Genomic DNA, 14,261 nt, shown 5'->3' with positions numbered 1-14,261 from the left:
ACTTAGTGAGCTTAGCTCTGTGATTGCCAAACCTCTTCACTTAATTTTTCAAGATTCATTGAGGTCTGGCATGGTGCAGAGAGACTGGTGGTGACACTATTCAAAAAGGGATCCCATTCTCAGCCTCAAAACTATAGGCCAGTTAGTCTGACGTCCGTGGTAGGAAAGCTTTTTGAAGGGTTAATAAAGAATAAGATACTGTACTTCATAGCAAATCATAATACTATGAGTTTGTGCCAGCATGGTTTTATGCGTAATACAGTAGATCTTGCCAGACTAACTTAATTTCTTTTTATGAGAAGGTAAGCAGGGACCTCGATTCTGGGATGGCAGTGGATGTGATTTACTTAGACTTTGCTAAAGCATTTGATAAAGTGCCACACAGAAGGTTACTGGATAAATTAAAGGGATCCTGTCATCAGAACACATGTTTTTTTCAAAACGCATCAGTTAATAGAGCTACTCCAGCAGACTTCTGCACTGAAATCCATTTCTCATAAGAGCAAACAGATTTTTTTATATTCAATTTTGAAATCTGACATGGGGCTAGACATTTTGTCAATTTCCCAGCTGCCCCTGGTCATGTGACTTGTGCCTGCACTTTAGGAGAAAAATGCTTTCTGGCAGGTTGCTGTTTTTCCTTCTCAATGTAACTGAATGTGTCTCAGTGGGACATGGGTTTTTACTATTGAGTGTTGTTCTTAGATCTACCAGGCAGTTGTTATCTTGTGTTAGGGAGCTGCTATCTGGTTACCTTCCCATTGTTATTTTGTTTGGCTGCTGGGGGGGGGAAGGGAGGGGTGATATCACTCCAACTTGCAGTACAGCAGTAAAGAGTGATTGAAGTTTATTAGAGCACAAATCACATGACTTGGGGCAGCTGGGAAATTGACAATATGTCTAGCCCCATGTCAGATTTCAAAATTGAATATAAAAAAATCTGTTTGCTCTTTTGAGAAATGGATTTCAGTGCAGAATTCTGCTGGAGCAGCACTATTAACTGATTCATTTTGAAAAAAATTGTTTTTTCCATGACAGTATCCCTTTAAGGAATGTTGGCCTGGAACATAGTATTTGTACCTGGATAGAGAACTGGCTAAAAGATAGACTACAAAGAGTGGTGGTAAATGGAGGATTTTCTAATTGGACCAGTGTTGATAGTGGCGTACCGCAGGGCTCTGTACTAGGGTCCCTTGCTTTTCAACATATTTATTAATGACCTGGAGGTGGGCATTGAAAGTTTCTATTTTTGCAGATGATACTAAATTGTGCAGAACGGGGCAGCAAACTGGAAAATGAGGTTCAATGTTGATAAATGCAAGGTTATGCACTTTGGCAAAAAATAAATAATATGATAAATGCAAGTTATACACTAAATTGCAGTGTGTTGGGAGTTTCCTTAAATGAGAAGCGATACGGGTTTTTGTAGATAACACGTTGCTTAATTCTGGCCAGTGTCATTCTATGGCTACTAAAACAAATAAAGTTCTGTCTTGCATAAAAAAGGGCATTAACTCAAGGGATGAAAACATAATTATGCCTCACCTGGAGGATGCAGTGCAGTTTCGGACACCAGTCCATAATAGGGATATAAATGAGCTGGAGAGAGTGCAGAGACGTGCAACTAAACTAGTTAGAGGGATGGAAGACTTAAATTAAGAGGGGTAGACTGTCAAGGTTGGGGTTGTTTTCTCTTGAAAAAAGGTGCTTGCAAGGGGACATGATTACACTTTACGAGTACATGAGAGGACATTATAGACAAATAGCAGGGGACCTTTTTACCCATAAAGAGAATCACCGTACATTGGCCACCCCTTCAGAATAGACGAAAAGAACTTTAATTTGAAGCAACATAGGTGGTTCTTCCCAGTGAGGAAAGTGCGGTTGTGGAATGCACTGCTGGGCGATGTTGTGATGGCTGATTCTGTTAATGCTTTTTAGAGTGGCTTGGATGATTTCATGGACAGAAATAATATCAAAGGCTATTGTGATACTAAACTCTAGTTAGTATAGATATGGGTTTATATATAATTTATGTGAAGGTATGGAAGGGTGTATGTATGGATGCTGGGTTTTCATTTGGAGGGGTTGAACTTGATGGACTTTGTCTTTTTTTCAAACCAATTTAACTATGTAACTATTCAGACTTAGAGGTTTTCAAATATTTTTTGCTTGTAATTTTCTGAAAAAAAGCACATTGTTAAAGGTTATTAGTATTTTTTGTTACTGGACCATTCAGCACTTTTTTCTGTTTCTACTTTTTATATTCAGATCTTTTAATAACTTTCATGGATTTGTGGTTTTAGAGAAATAGAGATTAATCATGGTTTCAAAAAGCTGTAATATCACTAAAATTCGACCTTTAATAAATGGGCCTCCCGGGCTTAAAATCTGCTAGACTACATACTCACAGATGGTGTGCCCTATGTACTTGAAAAGTACTTTTCTATCATGGTGTGTGAGGTTTTCTTCTATTGCCTTTTGAGTACAAATTGTACTTGATTTGCTATAGTCAAGATTTTATTGAAGCTACTGTATATTCCTGTTACTGTGTTTTTATATTACTCAACTTTTTTATTACACCAGAAATGAAACACATACACAATAAATTCCTGTTTTATTTCTCCGTCCATTTTACAACACAATCAAACCAGTTGATTATCTCAATTTTAATGTATTTCACACTGTAACATTTCTCCATTTGGTTGAACAACATGAATCCTATATAGCTCCCATGAGTGATGAGTGAAATATGGCACTCTGTTCTCCACTAGGGATGTAGCGAACCGCCGATAATGTGTTCGCGAACGCCGTTCGCGAACACCGGCAAAAAATGCGAACAGTTCGCGAACAGTTCGCGAACTTCGAACATCCGAAAATCGTTCGATTCGAACGATCGAAGGATTTTAATCGTTCGATCAAACGATTTTCGTTCGAATCGAACGAAAATCGTTCGATTTTAGCGACCGAATGGTCGAACGATTTTGACGCGAACGCCTATTGGCGAACGTCACGCGACGTTCGCGAACTTGCGGCGGACGCGAACAGCCGATGTTCGCGCGAACAAGTTCGCCGCAGAACAGTCCGCGACATCCCTATTCTCCACCATAGATTGCTTTTTTGTGCCAGTGAGGGAGCATTTAATAACTCATTCAGTGAGCTGTCAAGATTGTCAATTATAGGGTCTATTTAAGTCAGAATACAAACTCTATTTACTCTAGCCAAGTGAAAGGCAGTTACCCAGGTGTAGCAGTGAATATTTCTGAAATTAGTTTTTTGTTGTTATTGTTGTTGTCATTCTATGTGCAACCAACTTAGCAGTGAGCAGATGACATCTAAATTTTGGTCAATGACAGCATTAAAAACACAAACGGCAATTGCAGTTAGATTGCTAGTTCGTGCATCCAGGTTTTTATTTGGTTTTGGAAAAATCAAGGGGGGGTATATGTGGTTACAACAAATTGACACTTTGCTACAATCAGCTTTTTGCTTTTGTTTTCTAACTTGCTGTAGCTTGATCAAAACTAATTGTGATCAGCCTTTGATGTTGGATCTCATGCTAGAGACTCTGTTTCTATTCCCTGTGGCAACCTCTTGTGACACTGGACAAGTCACTTAATCTCCTGGCTTTATAAATCATATCCTGAGTCAGCCACTGACTAGATTGAGCTGAGCCATCAGTGCAGCCATGAAGTGAGCCTGGGAACTCAGACTCCTCTATAGTACACTGAAGAAAAGAATCGATTTAACACATTTGCATTTTCTGTATCTGTTACAACTATACTGGTACCATTATTTAAAGGATCAACACTCTCAACCCGCAACTTTTTACTATCAATATACTTAAAAAACGTTTTGGGGTTAGTCTTAGCCTCAGCCACAATGCACGCTTCATTTCCTTTCTTTGCCATCCTGATTGCTGTTTTACAACATTTATTATAGTGTTTATATTCATTAAATGCAGCTTCTGTCCCAACAAACTTGTAGTTTTTAAATGCCTTTCTCTTCTTTCCTATGGCTACCTTGCTTTCTGTTAAGCACTTTAAATTTCCATGGGAGGAAACACTCTATAAATTATTCCCTTTTTAATTGCTGATTGGTTACTATAGGTAAATGCACTATTAATATGTAACACCCATATTAGCTCCAATGTCTCTCAGCATAATGGCCCTTGGTCAACTGCGGATAGAACAAAAGACAAACATTTAATTGCTATAGCTTACTATGCAGGAGATGTACATAACAGTCAGTGCACTCTTTGTTCCCACCCACTGGTATTCCCAGCTTGCATTAGCCATCTGAACCTTTTTTTGAACCAAGCCTCTCTATAGTACCCTTAAAGGACCAGTAACATCAAAAAAATATTTAAAAAAATTGATCGAACAAAAACGAACAACACAAAATAAACGTTAAAAATCGCAAAGTCTTTATTAAGAAATAACTTACCAAAACTCCGCTTGCGCTCCTCTTCAGAAAAGGCGGCACGTTGATGATCCATCATGCAGCGTTCAATTTCTCCTCCCGGGCTATCTCCTATAAGGAAGGCAGGGAGGAGAAATCGAACACCGCACAATGGATCGCCCGATTGCTTTCTGAAGAGGAGCGCAAGTGGAGTTTCGGTAAGTTATTTCTTAATAAAGATTTTGCGATTTTAACGTTTATTTTGTGTTAGTGTTTTTTTTCGATATACAAAAGAATTTTTAAAAATAACTTTTTGATGTTACTGGTCCTTAAAGCTTTCCTGACACACTAAAAGTTAAAGAAAGCTGTTGGGGTGACGGGATAGATGCAATGGGATATTCAACCATCACTGGAGTAATTTTTGAAAAACATTTAGCAGGTGTAGAAAAGTATCTATAGCTCTGAAACTTGCACAGCAGAATATTTTATTTTAATTATTTTTATCCACAAAATGTATCACAATTTACACTATTATCAGTTTTAAAGGGCATTTTTAACAACAATATTATTCAGATCTGAAAGAGTATTATTTTTTCTTAGAACACATTTTAACATGTTACCCTGTTTGTTGGACTTGTGCTAACCATAGCTAGTTTCTGTCCATTTAAGGTTGGTATGTTGGTATGAAAAGTATTTTCCAGAATCTCTTGCTGTTCAATTGAAAACTGAGACTGGCAACTGGTTTAGTTTGATCAATGCTAAGGTCACAGCTCAGAGTCTCTGTCGCTGCTGAGTATTTACGTAATTGATTCGGGAGCCGGTGTTTATTTTATGCAAAGCACAATCATATTTATGTTATCTACAATTATTGACTTCATGTGGAAGTTATCTAAGTGCCCTTCTGAGACTTTAAGAAGCTTTGTTTAAGATTAAACAGAAATCAGAATGCTCATTTGCACTGCAAAATAGGATTTAAAAAGAATTGAGGCAAAAGATCAGAATATCTTAATTCAACATATATTTGCAGGGTGAATTCTGGCTCTTTGATGACTCCACGTGTCATATTAGCCTGTAAATGCCAGAAATTAGTCATGTGCCATTAGCCTATCCATTCAAACAGAACGTATATGGAGTTCTGATGCTTAATAACAATGACAACACTTTAATCTAAATATATTGTTTCAATCCATTCTGTCTATGTCTATCGTCTATCTATTCGAAGAACTGAGTATTTGGACTAAATCTGTGCCTGGTTCCAAAGCAGTGAAGTAGTATATGTTTGGCTAAGCACCAATTATTCTGCCAGCACCTATTAATACCCATATTGTCCTTTGCCCTTTGTTACCAGGGTGTGCATTTTGTTCTTGCTTGATTTCTTGCTTGCTTATCATCCTTCCTGGACAGAAGATAAGCTGTATATCTTATTATATATGGTTCAGATGAATATTTACAGTGCGTGTGTCTTGGTGCACATTGGAGTTCCCTTTGCATGCACCAGTGATGCCATTAGCAGAAAGAGATTCAGGGTGTTATAGGACTGCTGAGCTTCTGAACTTACAGCAGCTTTATGATGAGAAAAAGCATAGGCTTCTGCAGGAGAACATTGCACCACTCCAGAGTTTTCCCCTCAGGCAGGACAGGTGTCCTAGGTAAACATAATGTTTTTTTAAAGCAATAGTTCAGCTTGAAAATAAAAACTGGGTAAATAAACAGGCTGTGCAAAATAAAAAAATGTTTCTAATATAGTAAGTTAGCTAAAAATGTAATGTATCAAGGCTGGAGTGACTCATGTGTAACATAATAGCCAGAACACTAATTCCTGCTTTTCAGCTCAGCCGTGTATGGCCACCTTTACTCTGAGTTAGTCAGCGACTTGAAGGGGGGCCACATGGTACATATCTGTTCAGTGAGTTTGCAAATGACCCTCAGCATTCAGCTCAGATTCAAAAACAACAGATATGACCCATGTGCCCCCCTTCAAGTCTCTGATTGGTTACTGCCTAGTAACCAGGATAACCAGTCAGTGGAAACCAAGAGAGTTGAAAAGCAGGAAGTTGGGCTATGTTCTGTTATGTTACACATCCAGTCACTCCAGTCTTTATACATTACATATTTGCCTAACTAACTATATTAGAAACATTTTTTATTTTGCACAAGCTATCTATTTACCCAGTTTTTATTTTTACACTGAAAAATTCCTTTAAGCAACTGTTGATTCTCCACCTCTGCCTTGATTTTATTGCAGGTCTCTCTGGCAGCAGCTCCCTGATAATTGTTACTTTGTTTTTTCTTGAGACTTAGCTTGGTCACATGATTCTATGTGTGAGCGAGAGAGATGCTAAAATGGTGCTGCTTCAGTTTGGGGGAAAAGAAGCTTAATTTGATTGTTCCCCAGGCAAAAATACCTCAAAAGTGGTCCAGATCCCACACAGTGGAGTAGTCAGGGAGAACCCAACACCTGATTCACTGCAGTTCCTTCACTATAGGCAATCTTATAGCCCTGCTACAATCCTTGTAGGAGCACAAAGCTGCTCTTTCTATTTACCCTCACTATATACTCTTCTAAAAAGTTCTAAGAAAGGGTTAACCTGTCTCTAGTTGGCCTCATTCACAGGGTCCCTGCTCCCAGACTTACCACTAAAGTTTCCAGTCCTTCTAGGGCAGAATGGCTTTACTGGGCCTTGGTGTACCCATGGTCCCTGGTAACATCCAACTGGGTCAGCAACCAGAAGCTAAAGAGTAAGGACAACCCCTTACCAGACACTATGTTAAAGTGTATCAGGAAGTGGTCATAAGGCCTGTAGGCCAATAGTACAAGTATGCAAATGATAAATTAGATACATGGGCATCTGCCCAGCAACTAAGGAGATAAGGAAGGGTAGGGATTTAAAACCATAGGGACATACTAAATCTATGAACCCCTAAATACATTTATATTAGGTGTTGGCAAGTCACCCCTTATGTGTTATTTTTTTTTTTTAAAAAAACCTGTTTAGTTAAACAGTAGCCCGGGGGATGTGAGTGAAACAAATCTGCTTTGATTTGGTGGAGGGCCTTCTTTATTTGTGCTATAGTGTGTACATGGTGGAACTGCTCAGTACTGGAGGGTCAAATGCAATGTAAGGATATTTATTCTGATTACTGTGGATAGGTGATATTTTTCTGGGAGTTACAGTTTAGTAAAAAGCCGGGGACGTTTTTCTCTCTCTCTCTCTCTCTCTCTCTCTCTCTCTCTCTCTCTCTCTCTCTCTCTCTATTTGGGATTTGGCTGAATCTCGAATACCGAACAGAATCATCATTTGCATATGCAAATTAGGGGCAGTGGAAAAAACATTTTAACTTCCTTGTTTTGTGATGAAAAGTCATGTAATTTTCCCTTCCCACCCCTAATTTGCATATGCCAATTCGGTTTGGCTAGACACAAAGATTCGGCTGAATCTGAATCCTGCTGAAAAAGGCCGAATCCTGGCCGAGTCCCGAACCGGTGCATGGAAAAAAGTCACAATTTTCAGAACAGTCTTTGCAGTTCATTGGGTAGATGCCTAGAAGTCTAGTTGATTTTTCTTGCAGATGTCATATGCTGTAACGAGACAATTATTTCTACGTTAAAATAATAATTTTCTTTTTGTATTTTGTGTCACATGGCCAGTACAGGCAGAGCAAGCTCAGTTTAATCTAACATGACTGCTCCATAGAAAGTAATATGAAAGGTGAAGATATTAAGAGTGTTGTTTTAGGCAAAGCATGTTTATTATGTACTGTGTTATAAATAGTACAAAAGTCTGGAGTTGAAGTGTATTCTGCAACATAAAATCAGGATATTTTATCATTATAGCCTCTCACAAGAACATGAAAATGTGGTTTTAAGGCTGAATGACAGTGGAAAACATCAAGAAGTGCTTTTTCCTATGATTATGTTGTGAGCATCACTAAACCATAATCTGTATTTGATGCATCACTGGCACTCAGAAGGGCTGCAACATACAACATAGGCCTGATAACTCCTTTTCTGGCCTGAATAATGAAACAATAATCATTTTAAAATTTAAATTACTTACATGTGTTTGCATGTTGTGAGGTGGCTTTAACCATTATTAAAATTGCGTAAACATTTTAGCATGCTTTCCAGCATTCTATAAGAATATTCCACAAACATTTTTTCTTTGCAGAATAAATGATCAATGTAGCAAAATCATAATAAATTGCATGAAAATTTTAATAAATTACTTCCTTGGCCTTCTGTTTCTGATATTTCAAAGGGCATGGTCATTTTATTTCCAAAGCTCAATGGAAAAACAACGGGCCTGAGATAGGATTTGGGTTTGCTTTTACACATATCGGGTAATTAAACACATTGCAATAAAACAAATAGAAATGTTTTCAATAGAAAATATTTTAATTACACACAGGACAGAAATAACTGGTATATAAGTTTAATACATTCTCCTTAATGGAGTTATTGATCCTTTAGCTTGCTGTTTTATATTACAGCAGCATTTGAAGGTATTGTCCCTTAGTTCTTACAAAGTCACCCTTTAATAACATACACTGTAGTGTACACACACACACTTCTTCAGCCCATAGTGCCAGTGACTCAGTAATTATTTCTGGGGGAATCTATCCATTTATTGACCTTATCACAAAGCTCCTGTGCATAAAGATTTGCTGTTTTTCAAGCCACAGTGCACTTGTCCTCACCTTAGGGTTGGAGTCTGATATATATCCGAAGAGATATACTGTATTCTGGCATTTGGCCGAGATTGCATTGTGATCACACATTGGTGGCGACGGTTCATTGTATGGAAGCCTCATTCCACACATGGGCATCACTATCTTGGGGGCTAAGGGGGGGGGGGGGGTGAGAGGCAACGGATAGTCCCTATGATACTGTTGAGGGGAGGCTGAGGGAGTAAAGCTGGCCATAGACGCACAGATCCTATCGTACGAATCGAGGATTCTTAAGATTTTCGGATCGTGTGTGGAGAGTGCCGACATCTTTCGTCCGCCGACATCTTTCGTCTCGTTAATGGCATATCGGGGAATATGTCACCAAACGAGCGGATCTTTGCGTCTATGGCCACCTTAATTTGGAAGCAGGGCTACAAGACTTACAGTATGGGGCAGATTTACTATGGGTCGAATTTCAAAGGTAAAAAAACTTCGAAATTCGACCCTCGAATTGAAATCTTCGGTAGCTTTAATTTGGCGAAGTATGAAGTCGAAGTTTTTTTTAAACAGACAGTACTTCGATTATCGAATGGTCGAATATTTGAACGATTTTAACTTCGAGTCGAAGTAAATTCGAAGTCGTAGTATCCTATTAGATGGTCGAAGTATTCAAAAAATTACTTCGAAATTAGAACTTTTTTAACTTCGAAAATTCACTCAAGCTTAGTAAATCTGCCCCTAAGTGTTTTAATGAATATATAGACATGACCCTTATTTATAATTAAAGGAAGTAAATATTGATTTTTAAATTATTCATTCCACAGCTATACAGAGAATCAGGAGCAGTTTGATAAAAATATAGCATGGCCTCTGTTTAAAGGAACAGTAACACCAACAAATTACAGTGTTTATAGGAATAAGCATATCCTGTACTGTTGCTCTGCACTGGTAAAAACTACTATAGTTTATATGAACAAGTTGCTGTGTAGCCATGGGGCAGACATTCAAGCACAGGACACACAGCAGATAACTGATAAGTTCTGAGGAAACCCATTGTATACTACAGAGTTATCTATTATCTGCTATGTATCCTGTGCCTTTTCTCCTTTTCAGATCTGAAATGCTCCCGCCAGGGCTACATAGCAGCTGGCTTATATAAACTATATTAGAGTTTCTGAATCAAACCTACCAGTTTTACCAGTGCAGTACAGCAGTACATTATATTTGCATTACTTTAAAACACTCTAATTTTTTGGTGTCACTGTTCCTTCTCAACTTCTTGAGCAAGTGTTTTGTGATTGCTGGGACTATGTTGAAAAAGGTTAATTCTTTATGGACAAACTATATCTTACCATTGCTGTGAAGCTTCAGTTACTAGGTAGCACCACCGATGTATTGATTTCCCTGGTTTCCATGGGAAATATTCCAAAGAAAATATTTCAAGTATACTTATATTGTTTAAGAGAAGGGCATATTTCTTAAATATTCTCTTAAATTTTAATTTACAACTTGTAAAGCCAATGCTTCCCAGGCCAAGCTGCTAGAAGCTACTTAAAGGGATTCTGTCATGGGAAAACATGTTTTTTTCAAAACGCATCAGTTAATAGTGCTGCTCCAGCAGAATTCTGCACTGAAATCCATTTTTCAAAAGAGCAAATTTTGAAATTTGACATGGGGCTAGACATATTGTCAATTTCCCAGCTACCTCCAGTCATGTGACTTGTGCTCTAATAAACTTCAATTACTCTTTACTGCTGTACTGCAAGTTGGAGTGATATCACCAACAGAACAATGGGAAGGTAAAGAGATAGCAGCTCCCGAACACAAGATAACAGCTCCCTAGAAGATATAAGAACAGCACTTAATAGTAAAAGCCAAGTTCCACTGAGACTGATTCAGTTACATTAAGTAGGAGAAATAGCCTGCCAGAAAGTAATTCCATACTAAAGTGCAGGCACAAGTCACATGACTGGGGCAGCTGGGAAACTGACAAAATGTCTAGCCCTATGTCAGATTTCAAAATTGAATATAAAAACATACGTTTGCTCTTTTGAGAAATGGATTTCAGTGCAGAATTCTGCTGGAGCAGCACTATTAACTGATGTGTTTTGAAAAAACATGTTTTTCCATGACAGTATCCCTTTAAAGTAAAATTCAACCCCCCACTAATAAACCCCTCCCACTAATAAAAACCCTGCATAGCCCTCCTCCCCCCTACAGGTGATAACACCTGTAAGTGCCCCTAATCCTTTACCTCTCGTTACAGAGTCAGCACAGCGGAGCTCACGGGCACCATATTCAGATATTCTTCAGGCCTTCTTCCTTCCCTTCGGCAATTTCCTTCACTTTCGGTGCATGCGCAGTTGTCACAAACCGGAAGACTGCTCCTACTGCACATGCATCAAAACAGTGCTCACTTCTCGAAGAAGACCGAAGAGCCGAAGATGGTGCCCGTGAGCTCCGTTTCCGCTGACTTTGCAAAGAAAGGTAATCAAAGGATTTGGGGCACTTACATATGTTATCACGTGTGCGGGGGGCTCCTAATCATTATTGTGGGAAAAGAATCTATGGCAATCAAAGTCTTAAAAAATAAAGTTTGCACTTAAGCAAGCTCCTGCATAAAGGCATAGTATTTGACTGCTAAATTTTTATATGGGACTATTAGCCTATCTTTGCTTTCTTACCTACAACATAAACACACATTTAATGTATAACGATGTACATAAATACCAATACAGTTTTTAAGGGCCATTAATTATTGACATACATGTGTGTGCCAATATGTGAATTAGGTTAGTATCAATTGCCATGAAACCTTTAATCCTTGTTGTAGGATGCTTGTGTTTATAATGACATTACAGCCTCTGGGGATGTGACCATTGGACTTTGTCAGTATTCCCATAATAGCTATATATTACTCTATTGCCTATTGTTCAAATGCCTGCAGCAAAACATTGATTAGTCAATTACTTCAGCTATACACCTACATATATTTATAAGGTGCAGTAACATATAATGTCATAATTTTGTCTTTGGAGTGGTAATTAGAATAATGTTGGCTTAATAGACTGAACTGTAGCACAATTGAATAAAGTTGTTTCTCTATATATTATACACATATAATAAATACATTGACATAAATACTGTCAATTACCCTATTACCTACTATTTCAACTGCCTGTGGCAAAACATTGATTAGTCAATTACTTCAGCTATACACATATGTATATTTGTTAGGTATAGTACAATATTGGTTGTAAAAAAAAAATGTAGGCTTACTAGACTGAGCTGTAGCATAAATTAATAATTCTCTATTATACATTGTCATAAATACTGTCAATATATAATTTAAGGGGGTTATTTATCGACATGCGTAATTTGTTTTGTGACTCAATTTTTTTACTCTAAAAATCACGAATTTGAAAAATGGTTTCAAAACACATTTTGATATTTATTAAACAAATAAACCCACAAAAACAACTGTAATTTAAAACTTAGCATCTGAAAGCTTGCAAGGTACTGCATAAGTCAATGGGAACTGTCCTAGGGAAAAAATGTAAGCAATTTATTAAATTCCAGTTTTTCAAAAAAAAAAAATGATGACTAAAATAAAAATTCGAGGTATCCCATTTTTTTTTAAATTCAGTTGTGGTTTTGATATTCAGATTATTTAATAAATAATGTTACATTTGTATTAGGTTCCTATGTATCAAAACAAAATGCATTACAGTTCATTGCAACTAACTTATTCAGATTTACAAATCAGCCATATACCTCTTCTTCTTGCCTCAATCATTTATTAATGATGCCTTCATGTAAAGATTTTTTGTAGGATTCTGCCCCTTTATCAACTGTCTACAGCTATAATAGCAAAATATACATGCTGATAAGTGTACAGTATAGATAGCAGAAGTGAGCAGAAGTGCCAGCCGGCTCAGAAAAGGGAGTGGGCAATTAGGGCAGGGAGTAAGGTCTGGAAAGGCGGGCCTGTGCTGCAACAAGGGTGGAGCTGTGATGTAGATGGGGTGGATTGGGTTGATACTGAATTATAGATGAGTAGGCAGGGTTATAGAGCTATTGGATGTAAATTTGTAGTACTGGCCCTAGCTTTGGCTGGCATTTTACCAGCTAGGCCAGTAAAATACCAGCCAGTTGGCAACCCCACCCATTCCCCATAGGGGGCTGTAATTAAACCAGTGCATGAGAAAGTGTCTGTCATCACCTTTTCTGCTAATACAAGATTTTGGATGATCTATTGTATATATATATATATATATATATATATATATATATATATATATATATATGCAGTATATTGTGTACCTGTATGTGTACTAGAACAGCAGCTCTATAATGTACATTAAATCCATAGGAGAATGTTAGTCAAAGACTGGAAACACTCTTTAATCTTTCATATTCATTAAAAAAATCTACCAAATGGTGGCCAAAGATTGGGTAAACTAATATATGTATACAAGTGCCAGGTAGGGTTTTAATTGGCTAAAAACTAGACTTTACAACTGTAAAAATAAGAGTACAGGTATGGGACCTGTTATCCAGACCTGGGTTTTTCTTGATAAGCTATCTTTCTGTAATTTGCATCTCCATAACTTAAGTCTACTAAAAAAAACATTTAAAAGTGAAATAAACAAACCTAATAAGCTTGTTTTGCCTTCTATAATGGTTAATTAGATCTTGGTTAGGATCAAGTACATGGTATATTTTTGGACCATTCAGATCTTTCTGGATTATGGGTTTCCAGATGATGGATCCCATACCTGCATAGTAATTATTCAAAAGGCATTTAATCAAACCAGTTGAACATCAATAAAACTAGTGATTTAAAATTTCCCTGAAGCAGATATATGTGGCTTCATCGTTTGAAAAGAAGATGAAACTTAAATATAGCATTCTGTGGGATATTGTTATCCTTAGTTATTCTTTTTTTTTTTTTTTTAAAGTCTTTATTTGCACCAAACAAAACATATCAACAAACAGAATTGAGTGCCATATCATCTTATAGTTGTACTTAGGGTTACAGATAATAGGAGGTTGGCCTACACACATGGGTTCCCCCTGGCTTACCCCCATATTCATTAATATATACCCTATCTCTACAAACCGATATGTTGTTCACTTTCCCACGGGGTTACCCCTGATTGTGTTCAGAATCTTAATAAATATTAGGCCAC

The sequence above is a fragment of the Xenopus laevis genome, chromosome 2L (genome assembly GCF_017654675.1).
Source record: "Xenopus laevis strain J_2021 chromosome 2L, Xenopus_laevis_v10.1, whole genome shotgun sequence".
NCBI lineage: Eukaryota > Metazoa > Chordata > Amphibia > Anura > Pipidae > Xenopus > Xenopus laevis.
Note: the sequence above shows the minus strand (reverse complement) of the source record.